The 15,703-nt window shown below is 47.5% G+C and overlaps 2 protein-coding genes and 3 gene segments (V, D, J or C); all 5 read left to right on the top strand.

Moving 5' to 3' along the window:
• LOC104671035 overlaps positions 1 to 15,703 on the top strand; it is a 724,295-nt gene that overhangs the window by 104,038 nt on the left and 604,554 nt on the right.
• Positions 1 to 15,703, top strand: part of LOC104672491 (immunoglobulin lambda-1 light chain-like) — a 605,026-nt gene that overhangs the window by 1,215 nt on the left and 588,108 nt on the right. The window lies entirely within an intron of this gene.
• Positions 1 to 15,703, top strand: part of LOC104674970 (immunoglobulin lambda-1 light chain-like) — a 651,096-nt gene that overhangs the window by 52,647 nt on the left and 582,746 nt on the right. The window lies entirely within an intron of this gene.
• LOC104674967 overlaps positions 1 to 15,703 on the top strand; it is a 611,567-nt gene that overhangs the window by 18,721 nt on the left and 577,143 nt on the right.
• LOC104674962 overlaps positions 1 to 15,703 on the top strand; it is a 66,613-nt gene that overhangs the window by 46,829 nt on the left and 4,081 nt on the right.

Here is a 15,703-nt window from a genome sequence, read left to right as displayed (position 1 = left end):
TAATAATTGCTCCTTGTATTTTTAACTGACTACCAGTGAAGTATTCTAGTTTTTACATAATTCCAATTGTTTGCTAGTCAATGATGTTATATGATGTTATTATGAAAACACTCCTGGTCATTTCTGTGGATTTTGTGAGGTCAGAGAAAATGCCTGTGCTTTTCAGTGGAAAGCCTTGAGAACATTATTCCTGACTTCCCAATGCACAAAATAGAGAAATAAAACTTTCCTGTTCATATTAGTGGAGCATAAGAGATTGAGGCATGAGGAACAATTTATATCCCAAACTACATACAATGTCTTCGTGCGTGTATTAGAAGCGTGCTTCTCAAATGCTCCGATACCCTTAGTTCTGAAGAAGCTCAAAGTTGGCTAATTCTCTTGTATTTACTTTTTATGTTTTTATCTCAGCCAGCACTTTCTCCTGATTCCAAGGGATTTCTGCATTTCCAAGTATACCCAGTGAACCACACAAATAGGCTAACTGATTCTTCCCAAGCTCCAGCATTCTCCCTTATGTGCTGATTTAGTGAGGAATTAAATACGAAGAGAGACCCATGGATTTCTGGCAGCCTGGGAAGTGAGTTCCTGGCTGACCTCAGCTTGCAAATCAGACACTTGTCTCCTTGTTTCCCTTTACTGTTCATTGAGTTCAGCAGCTGTGTTCTTCCAGGTTTCCTGGACAGTGATGGGGCCACACTCTTCCAACTTCCAACCACCCGATCCTCGAAAAGAATAACCAGACTTAGCATCTTATGTGAGGGGCACAGCCAGGGGTCAGGATAGATTCGCATTAAGTCTCCTCCTCCAAGAAAGGCCAGGGAAGAGGTGTTGTTCCCCCTAATCTGTGTGGCTCAGGAAGCAGAGCTCTAGAGACATCTCCATCATGGCCTACACCCCCTCCTCCTCACCCTCCTCAGTCGCTGCACAGGTGGCTGGAGATAGGGAGTCAGGGACTGGCACTGGGAGGATCAGGGCTCTGCTTTGCTCCCCTGACTCACTGAGGTGCCTCCCTCACCCTGTGTCTCTCTCCTGACTCTCACAGTACTGGGCAATCAGGCGCTCATTTGGTAGCCTGCACCAGTCTCTCTGTGGCTAAACCAGCCACCATCTCCTGCACTGGCAAGCAGCACCAATAAGGTTCTTGGAATTGTGACCTGTACACCAACAATGACCAGAAGTGCCTCCAAAGTGCTGATTCATAGAAGTAAATATCTGACTGCAGGGATCCAGGAAGGATGCTCAGGCTCCCAGTCTTGCAAGGAGGCCTTCCTAAGCAGCTCTGGGCTTTAGGCTGAGGACAAGGCTGATCACTCCCGTTGGCTTCAGACAGCCCCCGGAGGTCCAAACAGTGCTGCAGTCTGGGGAAGTGAGATAAGAACATGCCAGGTCTCCTAGGAGCATGACCTCCCAACAGTACCACCCACAACCAGGACAGCTGGTCTGTTTACCATTTGTGTGGAGGTTTCTTGGTGCTGCCACTAACCAGGGTCCAAGACTCAGTTCAGGGACAGTGATCTAGACAATACAGCTTTGTTCTCTCAGAGCCAGCCCTCAGAGGAGGCCCTTAGCAACAGCATTGTCAGACTGCCTCAAAAAAATCGGAAAGTCTTTGATTCCAGGACAGACTGCCCTGGGGACAGACCCGAGATGAGTCAGGGTAAGCAGGGACAGAATCCAGCTGGGTCAGCCTCAGGCATGTGCACTAATGCAAAGGTCTGTTCATCCTTGTTGTCTACTAAACACCTACTATGTGCCAGGCTCAGGAAAGGGCTCAGGAATACAGAATTTACAAGACAGACAGGGTTCCTGTCTTTACAGGGATAATACCTCACAGAAGATTGAGAGCCAGCAAGTCAACAGGAATAGGGTGTATGGTGAGGTATACAAGGGTTGACATGGGCCAGAAGATGGTAAGGAACAAGAAGCCATCAGGAGGTTGGAAGCAAGGAAGACACAGACCCTGGTTTGAGATTCAGGAGGAAAAGTCCAACTTCTCTAAGGAAGATGAAAAAGGAGGGGACAGAGTGAAGGCAGATGGTCCAGTTAGGACATGGTGGCTTTGTACACAAGAGAGATGAGGTCTCTGGCAAGTAATGTGGCAGCTGAGCAGGGACGAATGTGTGTGACCCACACCATGGTGAGAAGGACTAGAGGAAAGAGGCAAATGGTTGAGGCCCTGAGTGTGTCCTTGTGATGGAAACCTGACAACAGCCTGTAGCTGTGATCGAGTGTGTCACACTCCTCTTCTCTCTGGAAAGCTCACAGGACTCAGGACTCATTGCTGCCCTTCCCTGCTATTCAATAAGATTAACATGAACGATCACTTTTCACACTTGAAAAGAGACCTGGTTACTTTCTATTGAGCAAAAGCCCCAAGGGTCAGGACAGAGCATTAGAGCACATAGGATGATGCCCTACACATCCAAGGGGCTGCTGCTGTTAAAGCTCACGATGAAACCTCCCAGAGGTCTGTCAGAAACCATGAGAGCTGAGGTGTCAGTGCTGAAGTAGCTGATTTGGGAGCACGCTGATTTGCAGTCTGTGCAGGTGCAGGAGTCTGAGGACTGAGGCCCAGCACAGGCAAAAGGCTCCCAAGCTGTCATTATGGGGCAGGGTGCTTGTGGCCTCCTCAGTGATGGGGGGTGGGGGTGGGTAAAGGTCAATGAAAAAGCTAGAGAGCAGTGGAAAGGCAGGATTCTGTGTCTGGGCAAGGAAAGGAGGTCCAGCCCCCGCCCAGGCATCCTTATTTACCCTTCTCTTTACCTTCCTTCCTCCCTGCCACCTTCCCAGGGCAGGCTTGCAGGGTTGTGGTGTCTCTGCTACTCTTTATCCATCACAAACAGAGCAGTGGGGAGGTTATGTGATGACAAAGCTATCTCCTCACACTCAGCTGTCTAGTTACCATGAAGAATTCCTCTGAAGGATGGGAATGTTCTGTTTGATCTCTGACCTACAGTAAGATCCCAGCCATTTGTGAGGCCAAGATGAATGACCACATTCTGTTTACACGGGATTATTTATAACACACATAGTCAAATAAAACCATCAAGTTCTGCAGAAGTCAATCCATTCTTCAGAATTATAGAAATGCAGGTCTCTCAGTTGTCAGCAACGGGCTTTAAATCCCAGGGTGACTAACTGGTCAGGGTGGGATCAGCCACATGAAGATATTTCTTTACAGCTAGTGACTCTATTCTCTGTGTTTCCCCTGCTGAGATTTCAGCTCCATGAGGATTATTCATTGTAGTTGCTGCTATTTTCTGTCTTGTCGTTGCTGTAGCTACAGAGCCCATAACACTGCCTGGCACTAAGGACAGACTCAAAACATGTTTGTTAAATATGTGAGTTCACCCACGTTGGAATGCCAGGAAGAGGTACAAATCTGAGGTCAATATAATAATTTTTTTAAAAATTCTGGAAATTTTGTGTTTGAGATTCAAAGTTCATTCAACAGAAGATATTAAGTGAGAACATTTTCCTTCAGATTTGGTTAGCAGGAGAAGGATATGAATATGAAAATACAAATATATCACACATATCTCCCCATGGCCCAGGGACTTGAGAGCCCAGCTGGTCTCTGCAGCTGCCCATCACGGCCTCTGTTCACTCATTTATGGTCTGATTCCCATGAATCCATAGATGCTGGATCCCATGGGTTCATGTGGAGAGAGTGGAGAGGGCATGATGGGCTTTCCCAGTCCTGCTTAAAGAAACCACAGGAAGCCAGTAGATCATAAAGCAAATTTGGGGGACAGAAATCCCTTGAGAGCAAATAAACTGCAGAATATGTGTGAGTTGGAAAAATGTCTGGTAACTAAGAAACTTTACATTAGCAATCCTTCAACACAATATTCATTACAGAGCTTCCAATCAGCCATGTGATCAATGCAATTCAAACATCAAACTCATCAACCCCAAGTCCCATAACAGGCTTTGTTGAGGAAATTTTTGAAGGAAGAATGATGGGTTTATGAGCTCTGTGTCCACAGAAGAGATATTTCTGTACTAGGAGGACTGGGTAAAGTCAATAAATAATTAGGAATGTAGGTGCCCATCTGGAATTTACTATATTCCAATATGCAATGCTGTGAGTCCTGCATCTGCAAATCTTAACATTCATTGTGCTTCCTTCAATTTCCCACTTATTACAATACATTAACTTTAGATATGGATGATCAAAAAACAAATCAATTAATGTGAGAATCCTTGAAATCTGTTGCTTTAATGCGCAAAAATTAGGGAACATTTCAAATGTATGTATTTGTCGATTTGTGTACCAATGATAAAATACCTTTTTGTTGATTTGTTGTAGAAATCACCTAGCAAGGGGGTAAGTTGATGGGAAACAGGTGTTGAAAAGTTAAACAACATAAACCACATTGATGATGGTCAAAGTTGGCTGAAGGGTACAAACAATTCATCAGAAAATTATCAGTATGTTTTGTGACTCAAAAATTTCCACGCTAACCAGTGTTGGAAATATCCTTGTTTGTGATGAGATGTTTATGTTCTGCTTTTAACAGGTGTACAATGTGGACAAAATGTAAGCTTACACTGTGACTTCAAGTAGAAGCCCATCTTCTCCAAACAGGCAGAGGAGAAGCTGGTGTGGAGAATGTGGAAAAGACAGGAGCTCAGGATTTCCCAGGACAGAGAAGCGAGTGAGTCTGGAGCCCTAGAGGTAAGAGGAGGCAGATGTGAGTTGGGCTGTGCGGGGCCACAGTGGGTGTGCAGGGGCCACAGTGTGAAGGGCAGGCTGCGGAGGCCCCAGGGCTCAGGTTTTATAAAAATGAGGAGTTACTGAAGGGGTTTAAGTCAGGGAGTGCCCTCCCTGCCCCATCTGAAAGAGCAGGATCTCTCTGAATGCCCTGAGGAGAGAGTGTCTGAGGGAAGTGAGTGATCCTGATTCTAGATTTTTCACTAAAGCACCTTATGAGTCTAGAAATCCAGGGGCCGTTTGCACAGTTAGCACAACAGTAGACGTGGCTACTTTGAGAAGTGATGGTCGCTGCCCTTGTCTTCTCACTTGCAAGAGAACGTTGAGGGAAAAATACATACTGACCTTTCTAATAAACGGAAAACATCCCATCAAAAAATACATGTGGCATATCACAATACCAACAAATTGTATAACATCTAGGACAAATTATTGACCAAAAATGTAACTGTCTACAACTATGTAGACAATGACAAGTTTTACTTAGGGAGATAATGGCTAACTTCATAAAATAGAGAAATTTGTCACACTGCTTACTGATAAAGGTAAGTCTACCAAATCTATTAATTTTCCTGACATTACTAAATTGAGTCAAATCTCCATAAAACACATGAAACCATTGTATATATAACTTTTGCTGAATTGCTGCCTTCAACATATCATGGATCCTTTAGTTTTCCTGGAAAATTCTCATTTTCACCATCCTTTAAAAGAGTCCCTGGCTCTTTAAAAAAGAAACAGTGTCTAGTAATCAGACCACGGATATGTGAACACTATCAGTGACTGGAGAGCTGCAGAGACCAGCTGGATTATGAAGTCTCTGAGCCATGGGAAAGTCTGTGTCCCTGGGACCAGCATTGGATGCTTGTGGAGCTGCCCTGTTCTTGCTACATGGCTGCTCAGTAAGGACCATTCACTCAGAGAAATCCAGCCCTTGGGACTGGGCCCTGTGTTCACCGATGGGGACTCAGCAGCTGTGTCCCCTCTGGCCTGGCAGAGCTCCCTGAGCAGGGACACATGTATAGTCTCAACAGGTGCTTCCTCCCAGGGCCTAGCAAGCAGAAAAGCAAACCTTCCTCCTGCTCAGTCTGCAGAGTGAGCTGAGCTGCATCCCCAGGGCTCAGGCAGGGGCTGGGCAGTCCCTGGGTGGAAACACATTTGCATGAGCAGCCCCTCCTCTGCAGAGGGTGGGAAGAAAAGGAGGCCTGGCGCAGCCCAGCCCCACTGTGGGGAAAGAGGCTGTGTCCACCATGGCTTGGACTCCTCTCCTCCTCCTGCTCCTCTCTCACTGCACAGGTAGGAAAAGGCCTCAGAGACCAGGGCCAGCACCCTAGCCTGATTGTGACTCTTCTGGTAAAAATCCCTGAACAACTTTAGCCTGCTTTCTGCCATATCACCCATTAATGCCTGTGTTTCCAGGTTCCCTCTCCCAGCCTGTGCTGACCCAGCCAACTTCCCTCTCAGCGTCTCCTGGAGCATCAGCCAGACTCACCTGCACCTTGGGCAGTGGCATCAGTGTTGGTAGTTACAGCATATACTGGTACCAGCAGAAGCCAGGGAGTCCTCCCCGGTACCTTCTGTACTACTACTCAGACTCAGATAAGGGCCTGGGCTCTGGAGTCCCCAGCCGCTTCTCTGGATCCAAAGATGCTTCGGCCAATACAGGGATTTTACTGATCTCTGGGCTCCAGTCTGAAGATGAGGCTGACTATTACTGTGCCGTGTGGTATAGCAGCGCTTCTCACAGTGACACACACACATGGGGAAGTGGAACAAAAACCTCACCCGGCTCTCACTCTTGTTCTGTGACAACTTTCAAATTGACAAAATAACTTTTCTGTTTAGAAACTGTATTTGGAATTGCTTTCTTGTGGTAACAGGCTTTTCTCTCAATTTCCCACTCATTGTTTCTGAAATCTCAGTAAAACAAAAACAAAACCAAGCCACCTGATGACACTAAAATGTTGGCTGATTGTCCAGATGTGCTCAAACCAGTGCCTGAGGAGCTGGGCCTTTTTCTGCTGAAAGAAGCAAAATGAGCCTTTTCTGGCTCATATTGTAGTCAGAACTTGGGAACATTCTAGCAGGTAAATAGTCTCCTGCCTCATGGATTCTGCTTTTCCAGGGTTCAAACCAGAGACTTGCCCTTCCATTTCCAGTAGTCTGTGCTCAGAGCTGTCCACGGTTCACTGTGTCCCAGGAACAAAGCATGAAAATGTAAAATTCTTCATGAGGACACAGGTCAGGGAGGAATTCCCCATAAAACTGGCCTGCCCCAGTCCTGGGTACCTGCATTTTCAGTTTCAATGTCAGGAGAGCTGATGAGGTGTGGGGGTAACTGGATCTGAGGGCAGCAAAACTCTTTGTAGGACATGAGTGAGTAAATGGTTGGGGGGTGGCGGGTACCATCATGGCTTAGACAAACCTGAGGCTGCTCCTGGGCCGTTGGTAGAAGGAGGTCCCATGGATGTGACTTTCCTCCAGCTCATCCCACTCAGAATCATGGGGACTGTTGAGGGAGGGTTTCCTGATCCCTTGGGGCATAACCATGTTCACATGTCTTCTCTTATACCATTAGAGCTTTTCACTGAGTCAGGGTCTAGTTGGTGCAACATCTGGATACAGAAACTGCCCAATATTTGCTTCAAGTGACTCCTTCCCATGACACTCTTGAGGAGGGCCCCATCTCAATGTTAAATTCCTGCATGGGGAGCAGCAGAAACATTGGGCAGTCCCATGGAAATGGCTACTGAGGCTCCCAGAGGCAGCCCCTATATTTGTGACCCAGGACAACAGTGATGGACCTACAGGGGTCCCAGCCTGATTCTCCTGCTCTGGGTTCATCCACATTGCCTCTTGACCAGCTCTGGGTTCCAGGCTGAGGACAAATGTGATTATAAGCATCCCACAGCTGCATCCAGACTCCATCGCACCAAAAGCTCCTGATCCGTGGAGAAGTGAGAGAAAGATGTGCCCCCAACTCCTCCTGTCTTCCCATCCCTCTTTTATCCCTGCCTGTTGCCAACTCCAGTTCACGCCAAGGTTTCTGCTGTCACTTGTGTTACTGAAAGTGGAGCATCGGTTCAATGAAAAGAACGCGTTTGCTTACAGATGCTCCAATGCAAACAGAATCAATTTGTTTCTAGAAGCAAAAGGAGCAGGTCACACATGGTGTGGATGAGGTGGGGGTGACAAGAAAGAAGAATCCAGCCTGTGTGACCCAGAGACCCAGGTGTCCTCTGCCTGGCCCTATAGGTGTCTTCTCCTTTTGGTGCAGGCATAGTAGCCATTTCCTGAGCTCTGAGATTGGTTGAGAGATGACAAGAAAGGAGAATCCTGACTGTGTGATCCAGAGACCCATACGTGAGAGTGGAAGTCTGATACTTAAGGAAACATGGAATCAGCATTCTGAAAGCTCTGGCTCTGTCTTGGCCTTTGGCTGATGTAGAAGGGACACAAGGGAGATGCTCAGCCTTGGGTGGCCCCGACACAGCCGTCCTGAAAAGGGGCTGAGCTCTCTGCAATGTGGGCTTTCTGCAATAATATGCTTATGGAGGCTGCAGTCTGAGGATGATGCAAAACAAGCTATTTAAAGTTAGCAGGGGATGGTTTACGGGGGAATGAGGCAAAAGGTGTGGGGTCAGATGTGGTAAGGAGGGTGCAACCTGAAGAAGAGATCGTCTTTGAGAGCCTTATGAGGAGGAGGCCCAAGACCCAGAGCGGTGACAAATAGAAGATGTGGAAGGATCTGGGCCCTGGAGACACAGACGCACAGGGGCTTGGGTCTATTCTAGAAGGTCCCTGAAGAGGATGACACAAAAAAAACTATGGTCAGTGGCCTCTGTCCAATGCTCCCAGTCCCAGCTACTGTCTCCTCCAGAGCTTCTGGGTGTCCAGGTTTCTTCCCTGAAGTCGCTTTCTCAGCACCAGCCCCCAGGAGCACGTTCACCTTCCGTGCCCAGAGTGGGGCATATACAGCTGAGTATGAAAAACAAGATTTACAAGAAAGTGTCTGCCCATTGTGGTGGGGATGGGTGAGCAATTGTGGGCATTTGAGCTCCTCTAGGGACCTGAAAGAGCAGAGGTGCTCCCCAAGACCTGGACTCCTTACTTCACCCTCCTCCCATCACTCTCCTCACTGCAGCTACAGTCAGGGGAGGGCTCAGGGCTACTTGAGGACCCGGCACAGTTCAGGGCCCCCATCCCAGGCATTGTCTCCAAACTCTGTAAGGGCTATCTCTGAAACTGTAGAAACATAGATTTCTACATGCCCAGGACAAGGTTAGAGGACACTGATCCCATGTCTTGCAAGCTGCTCATCAGCTCTCAGGGCCCCAGTGAAGAGAAGAAAGAGTTAGAAATCAGGAATCTACCCAGGGCTCCCCTCTCTCCTCTCTCCCAGCCACCCCCTGGCTTCTTCTATCCACAGAAATAAAGAGGAGGTGGCCACAGAGGGCAAGGGGAGTGCTAAGCAATATCCAAGGCAGTAGAGCCAGGCAGTCACCCCGGATGGTGTGAGGAGGTGGTGGAGGTGTCTGGGACCAGGGAATAGCGCAGACACTTTTACTAAAGTGAAGAGGGGTGGCAAAAACGGAGGCCTAGATAATGAACCAGATCTCCTGAGCCATCTACTCATTTTTTCTTCTGTTGCAACTTGAGTAAGAATAGAACAAAAAAGTCTTTGAGGAGGTTTTTTTCTTCAGCCAAGAATCCTTAGAGGATTGACTCAGGAGTTGAGGGGAGACTGAGCCTCGCTCTCAGGCCAAAAGACTTTGCGGCTTTCAAGGGAATTGGAAAGGATTGAAGTTCCCAGACTCTGGCATCTAAGACATAAGCACCCTTAGCCAAGCCCAGCACTGACACCAAAATGGAAGACGGCCGATAGATAAGTCTAGAAAGGCCTAGATGAAATAATCCTGGGGCTTAATCCTAAATGTAGAAAGAGAGTAGGTTTTATGATATGAAGCAGAATGAGTATTACATCTTGAATCTTAAGACTTGGGTTTTAAATCAGACATGTTGGTGTGCATCTATAGTCCCAAAGTTTTGGAAGGCTCAGACAGGAGGATCACTTACTTCCAGGAGTTTGAAGTTACAGTGAGCTGTGATCATGCCACTGCACTCCAGCCTGGGTGACAGAATGACACTTCATCTCTAAACAAATAAACAAACAATCATTTGAGTTTGCATCCTGGCATTTGCTGGCCATGTGGCTTTGAGCAACCCAAGTTTTCCTCCTTTATTTCCTCACTTGACAAATGGAGATGATGACGAAAATACCCACTTAGTAAAGGTGTTGGGAAGACGAAATGGGATTAATACAAAGTCACTCCATTGCTACTAGGAGACGGAAGCTTAGATACTGGAGGCCAGAGTGCTTGAGGGGCTTGAGGAACTGAGAACACCCAGTCTGGAGGTCAGACTGGTAGAGAGATGCTTGGGACAGACCAAAGCCATAAAGGGCCTGATTCTGGGAAAGCACCAGGGCTAGGATGTGCCAGCGTTGCTGGGGAGGGGTAGGGGCTACAAAACAATTAATTAATTGCACTTGGTGTTTACATTATTCTAGAGTTTATTCCTCAGATGGGCAAATATTTTCACGTGCCTACCTACCTACCTACTTACCTACCGGTCTGCAATCTGTCAGTGAGGGCCTAAGAGGAAAGGGAAGGCACAGAGGCAGAGGCTCTATCTACCTACCTACCTCCCCAGAGAGCAGGTCCCAGTCATCTGGGAGCAGACTCTGGTCAGCCAGGGAGGGAAGACAGGGAGCAGCTCCTGGTGTCTTGGAGGCAAGCACTGCCCTGTCCCTACTGGTCTTCCTGCTCTGTGGTCCCCAGGGGAGGCTCCTCAGGGAGGATGAACTTCAGGACTGTCTTGTAAAGCACACAGTGAGCTGGGCAGGTGAGTCCAGGGCACGAGGGCTGTGTGGAGACCTGAGACTCAGATGCTTATTGACATGGACACTGTCCAGCTCCATCCTATAGCAGAGGACAAAGTGGACAGTGGAGAAAGCCAGATTCTCAGGTCTGTGTGGGCTTCAGCCAGCAGAGGGTGCTGTGGGCTCTCTCTGAGGCCTGTGCTGTGGATCCCAGTTGGGAGACAACTGCTAGGCCTAGGCTGGAGCCCTCTGTCCCTGCTCACGGGGACTAGAAGCTATGTCCTTACAGGTCCTCAGGGAGACACAGAACAGCCCCACCCAGGTCCACCCCATCCCAGGCTCAGCTTTCTAGGCAGGGATCAGAGTCAGGGCCTAGGGTGGGACTTGGGCAGCCCAGGGGAGGAGGCTGGTGAGCATGAAGAGGCCCCCTTCATCCTGGGCTGTTGGAGGAAATAATAGGGCCTGGGGAGCTCAGGCCCAGCTGAGGGTCATCAGGATGCAGAGCTGTGTGGGGGTCCCCACCATGGCCTGAGCTCCTCCCTTTCTCCCCCTTCTCGTTCACTGCATGGGGGACCAGGGCTAGGGCATCAGGGCTGTGGGTGAATGGAACAAGGACCCTGCATGCTGCCCTCTCAATAGACCCATCTCTCTCACCCTGTGTTAGTCGAGATGTCAAAGGTCTGGCCCAGTCTGTGCTGACCCTGTGGTAGGAAGTGTTCATCTGGGTGGGGCAAACTGCCACCATCTAACACACTGGAAGCAGAAGCAAGGCTGGGTGTGGATCTGTGTCCTGGTACCAGCAGTGTCCCCAAACTCCTCATCTATGACAGCAGTCATCGGTCAGCACAGGTCCCAGCCCAGTTCTTGGGCCCCAGGTTGGGGATCATGGCCTCCCTGAGCACCTCTGGGCTCCAGGCAGAGAAGGAAGCTGATTCTTATGTGCATCTTGAGACACAAGCATCCAAGATTATGCAGTGCTGCGGGCCAGTGGGGAGGTGAGAGGAAAACCTTCTGTTTTCCCAGTAATGTGTCTTCCCTGTTTAGCCTCCACCCCTTCAGCACAAGTTTCTGGGGAGGAGGAACTGAAGCCTGGGTGAGAGAAAGATTAGGACCTGGAGCCTACTGCTGAGGGGGCCTTCATGGGGAAGAAGACTGGGGGAGTTCCTGTTTATTTTCACAATGGAAACAGACACCAGCTCCCCAGCCTTGTTCAAAGGCATCTCAGGACGTTTTCCTCTCTAGATGGCAACAGGGAGAATCTCCCTCTGAGAGAAGTCCCTTCCCATGACCTGTCCTATCACCTGGATGAATTTGTATTTGGAAACAAGTGACTCCCCAGTGCCCGGCATTACGCCCTCAGAGAAAACCTTCCAGAATCATCCAAGATCTGCCCTCCCTGACCCACTGGCCAGGAATCCCGGACATCAGGAGGGCTGGACTAGATCCCTCATGCCATCTCCCCTGACACCACCATGGTGACTGGGGGGTGCTCTCTGATTAATTTCAGCCATACACTGCCTGTCCCTGGCATTGCAGTTGGGGATGATTATAGGCTAAGTTTATGACTGAGTGATCTATGGTACAGAAAAGAGAGGAAAAGATCAGAAGTCTTCCCTATGTGGCCACCTGTGTGCATCACTCTGCCCTCCACCTTCATCCTACATTCATGATGGGTGCTGTCTCATCGAGGCTGGAACCTGGGCAGTAACATGGGCCTGTCTGTCCCCATCTCACAATGCTTCATCTTGGGCTCCCCAACCTTTCTGATATTCCTTTCATGGATCAATTTCAGGCCAGGACACAGCCCAAGTCCATACAGGAGGCAGCGATCTGAGAATCAGGTAGTCTCATGAGAGACAGAAAGCAGATAAACACCCTCATGTGGAGCTCTTAAGCCCAGAGGAGTTAAAGAAATGAAAGGAATTCAAGAAGAAATATAAGTGGTCACTGCCCACCATCACCTGGGCACCTGTTCTCCATCTGCCTCTCTGTAAGTGAAGACCAGACTCAGAGGCCTAGAGAAACACGTCCTCATCTGTTCACACCGTGAGGTGCCTCCTTCTGTGCTCATCCCAAGACTGCTGCCCCCTCAGGTTACCTGTGCCACTGCTGAGAGTCTTCACAGGGTCCTGGTCACAGGGGTTCAGATCAGGATCAGCCTGGCTATAACTCCGCTGTGAGCCTGTCCCTTCAGGACAAAAAGTGAACTATCAGAGCTGTAAGTGAACTCTAGTAGTTTACTTAAATCTTAAATCCTCCTTCTCAGTATCCTTCTAGGAAGTTCTGTCTCTAACCAATAATATGGCATTTCCTCAGGTCTAGAGCCACTTGATTTCCAAAATTCTATACTCAGTCTCATGTTGTCATTCCCTGTCATGGCTCATTTTCCACTCAGCAGCTAATGATGCCAACCATGTGTTTACAGCCCATTGTCATGAAAAATGGGGAGGAGAGGGTTCCTTAGATAAATACAGGGTTAGCAAAGAAAAGTTGTAGTAACTCTTAGGAATCACTTCAGGATCCAAGAAAATTCATTCCAGAGCTTCAAGAGTTTATAACTCAAAAACAACAGCAGCAATGCATTAGGTGCTGAATCTTCTTGGCCTTGTCAATAGATAACCTCAGAAATGATCAGAGAATACATTTCAAAAAGGTAAGCATATGACTTTCACAAACATGTAGTATTCACGTATGTCAAAAATTTTAATAAGCTTATGTATTTTGGAGACAAACAGTATGCTGGTAAATAAATGTAAAAAAGCATTTTAAAAACTCAGTGCTTATCGTCCACCAGGATAGAACCTGTGAAGGAAATTTTTTGTGTTGAGGACACACTGTCTTTTAGAATAATAGCAACATAGCTATGACTTTGTGTTCTCATCTCACAATCTACAAATTAAAATCACCCCATTTATATCAAATATCAAGAAAAATAACTGTACATTTGGACATTCCCATCTAACACCACCCATGCATCCTCTCTCAAAGTGGAATCTCTCTGCCCACATTCTGCTCCTCTCCACACATCTGCCTGCTGACACATGGCTCCTCCCTGCCTTCCTTTCCAGTACCCCCCACAGATTGGGCCCATAAGGGGAACAAGCTCTTGGGCTTGGGGAACAAAAGTGCATCTTCTTGGTCTTCTGAGGACTTGCCCTGCCAGGGTCTCTTTCTGGATCACAATCCCTCTGTTCCCGGGCATCCACTTTTGCTGGATCCTGTTATTCATCTCTGTGTTACTCCATCTAGGTCTACTCTGTGAACTTCTCGACATCTTCACCGGAACCCCAGGAATCTTCAAGCCATGTCAATATTTCCTCAGTTGTCCTGAAATGTCTTGTTTTCTGTTCTCCTGCGATCCCACCAAGTCATCCCTTCTGAGACTCCTGAGTGCAGCAGGGGCCACTCTGGTCTCTTTGCTTCAATTATGAATGAGGAGAATGGGAGGTCCTCATTGCCGCTCCCACCCCTGTGTTGTCATCAGGGTCAGCTTCATGAGGCAGGGATGAGGCTGTCTAGATCAACATGGCGTTCCCAACATTGAGCTCTGTGCCCAGCACAAGGTAGGTGCTCAGTAACTATTTGAGAAAACCTACATTTCATCACACTGGCCTCATTATACTGAAGCCAGGATGGGGCTGAACTGGGAGAGGCAGCAGTATAAATGTTCCTCTCTCTGCCTTCAGGCTAAGAACTCATGGGACGTCCACCAGGGAGGACATCCCTTGGCAGAAAGGCGGCCATGGGCAGCATTGTCCTCTATGGGAGACACTGCTCAGCCTGGGGGAAGCTCTGTTCTTGAAGGTGGGAGAAAAAGATAAACAAAATTCACCGTGAACGTCTATGCATCATCACAGAGGAGGCAGTGACAAAAAATAGGAAGTGCAAGCCCAGTTACAATTCCTTTCTACTTTAAAAGAAATAAAATTTAATATGCCTGCTGTGTTATGTAAATACAACAAACATTTTTCAAAAGCTATAAAAATATTTAAAATAACATGGCTTACAATAAATGGGAACATTTCAAATAATGACACCCATGAAATGCAATCCTAAAATACAGAATATACTTTATTTCAGTTACATGTCTTGGCTGATTTGATTTAAATGTCTACATTAGATATCACTATTTCATTCTGTATTTTTGTTTGTTTGCTGCTTCATTGTTTTTGAGATGGAGTCTTGCTCTGTCACCCAGGCTGGAGTGCAGTGGCACAATCTTGATTCATTGCAACCTGCAACTTCCAGGTTCAAGCAATTCTCCTGCCTCAGCCTCCCAAGCAGCTGGGACTACAGGCATGCACCACCATGCCTGGCTAGTTTTTGTGTTTTTACTAGACATGGGGTTTCTTTCTTTCTTTTCTTTTTTTGTTTTTTTAGACATAGTCTCCCTCTGTTGCCAGGTGGAAGTGCAGTGGTGCAATCTCGGTACACTGCAACCTCCACCTCCCGGATTCAAGCAATTGTCCTGCCTCAGCCTCCCAAGTAGCTTGGGACTGTAGGCACCAGCCACCATGACCAGCTAATTATGGTATTTTTAATAGAGATTCGGTTTCACCATGTTGGCCAGGATGGTTTTGATGCCTTAATCTTGTGATCTGCCCACCTTTGCCCCCCAAAGTGCTGAGATTACAGGCATGAGCCACTGCACCTGGCCCAAGATGGGGTTTCATCATGTTGACCAGGCTGGTCTCAAACTCCTGACCTCAAGTGATCCACTCACCTCAGCCTCCTAAAGTGCTGGGATGACAGGCATGAGCCACCGCACCCAGCCTAGTTCATTGTTTAAATGGTGCATTTAAAACCTCATGGTACTACAACTGCCTGGTGATAGATTCACCAGAGTAAATAACATAACTATCCTGCTGTTCTCCAACCACATGGGATTCCACAAACAAAGATTTGTTGAGTCCAAGATGTATCATGCCAGCACTCCTGTAGTCACATATACAGTCTGTTTCATTTTAATGAACAAGATTATCTTTTTCCTTCAGTTTATTGTTTTTAATGTATCGTATTCTAGATTTCATTACAAAACAAAGATGAATAATTTCTATCATCTTTAAGACATGCCCAAAGCACACATTACTGAATTTGAGCCA

This window comes from Rhinopithecus roxellana, chromosome 13 (assembly GCF_007565055.1).
Source record: "Rhinopithecus roxellana isolate Shanxi Qingling chromosome 13, ASM756505v1, whole genome shotgun sequence".
NCBI classification, from domain to species: Eukaryota; Metazoa; Chordata; class Mammalia; order Primates; family Cercopithecidae; genus Rhinopithecus; species Rhinopithecus roxellana.
This window is presented reverse-complemented; position numbering and strand designations above follow the sequence as displayed.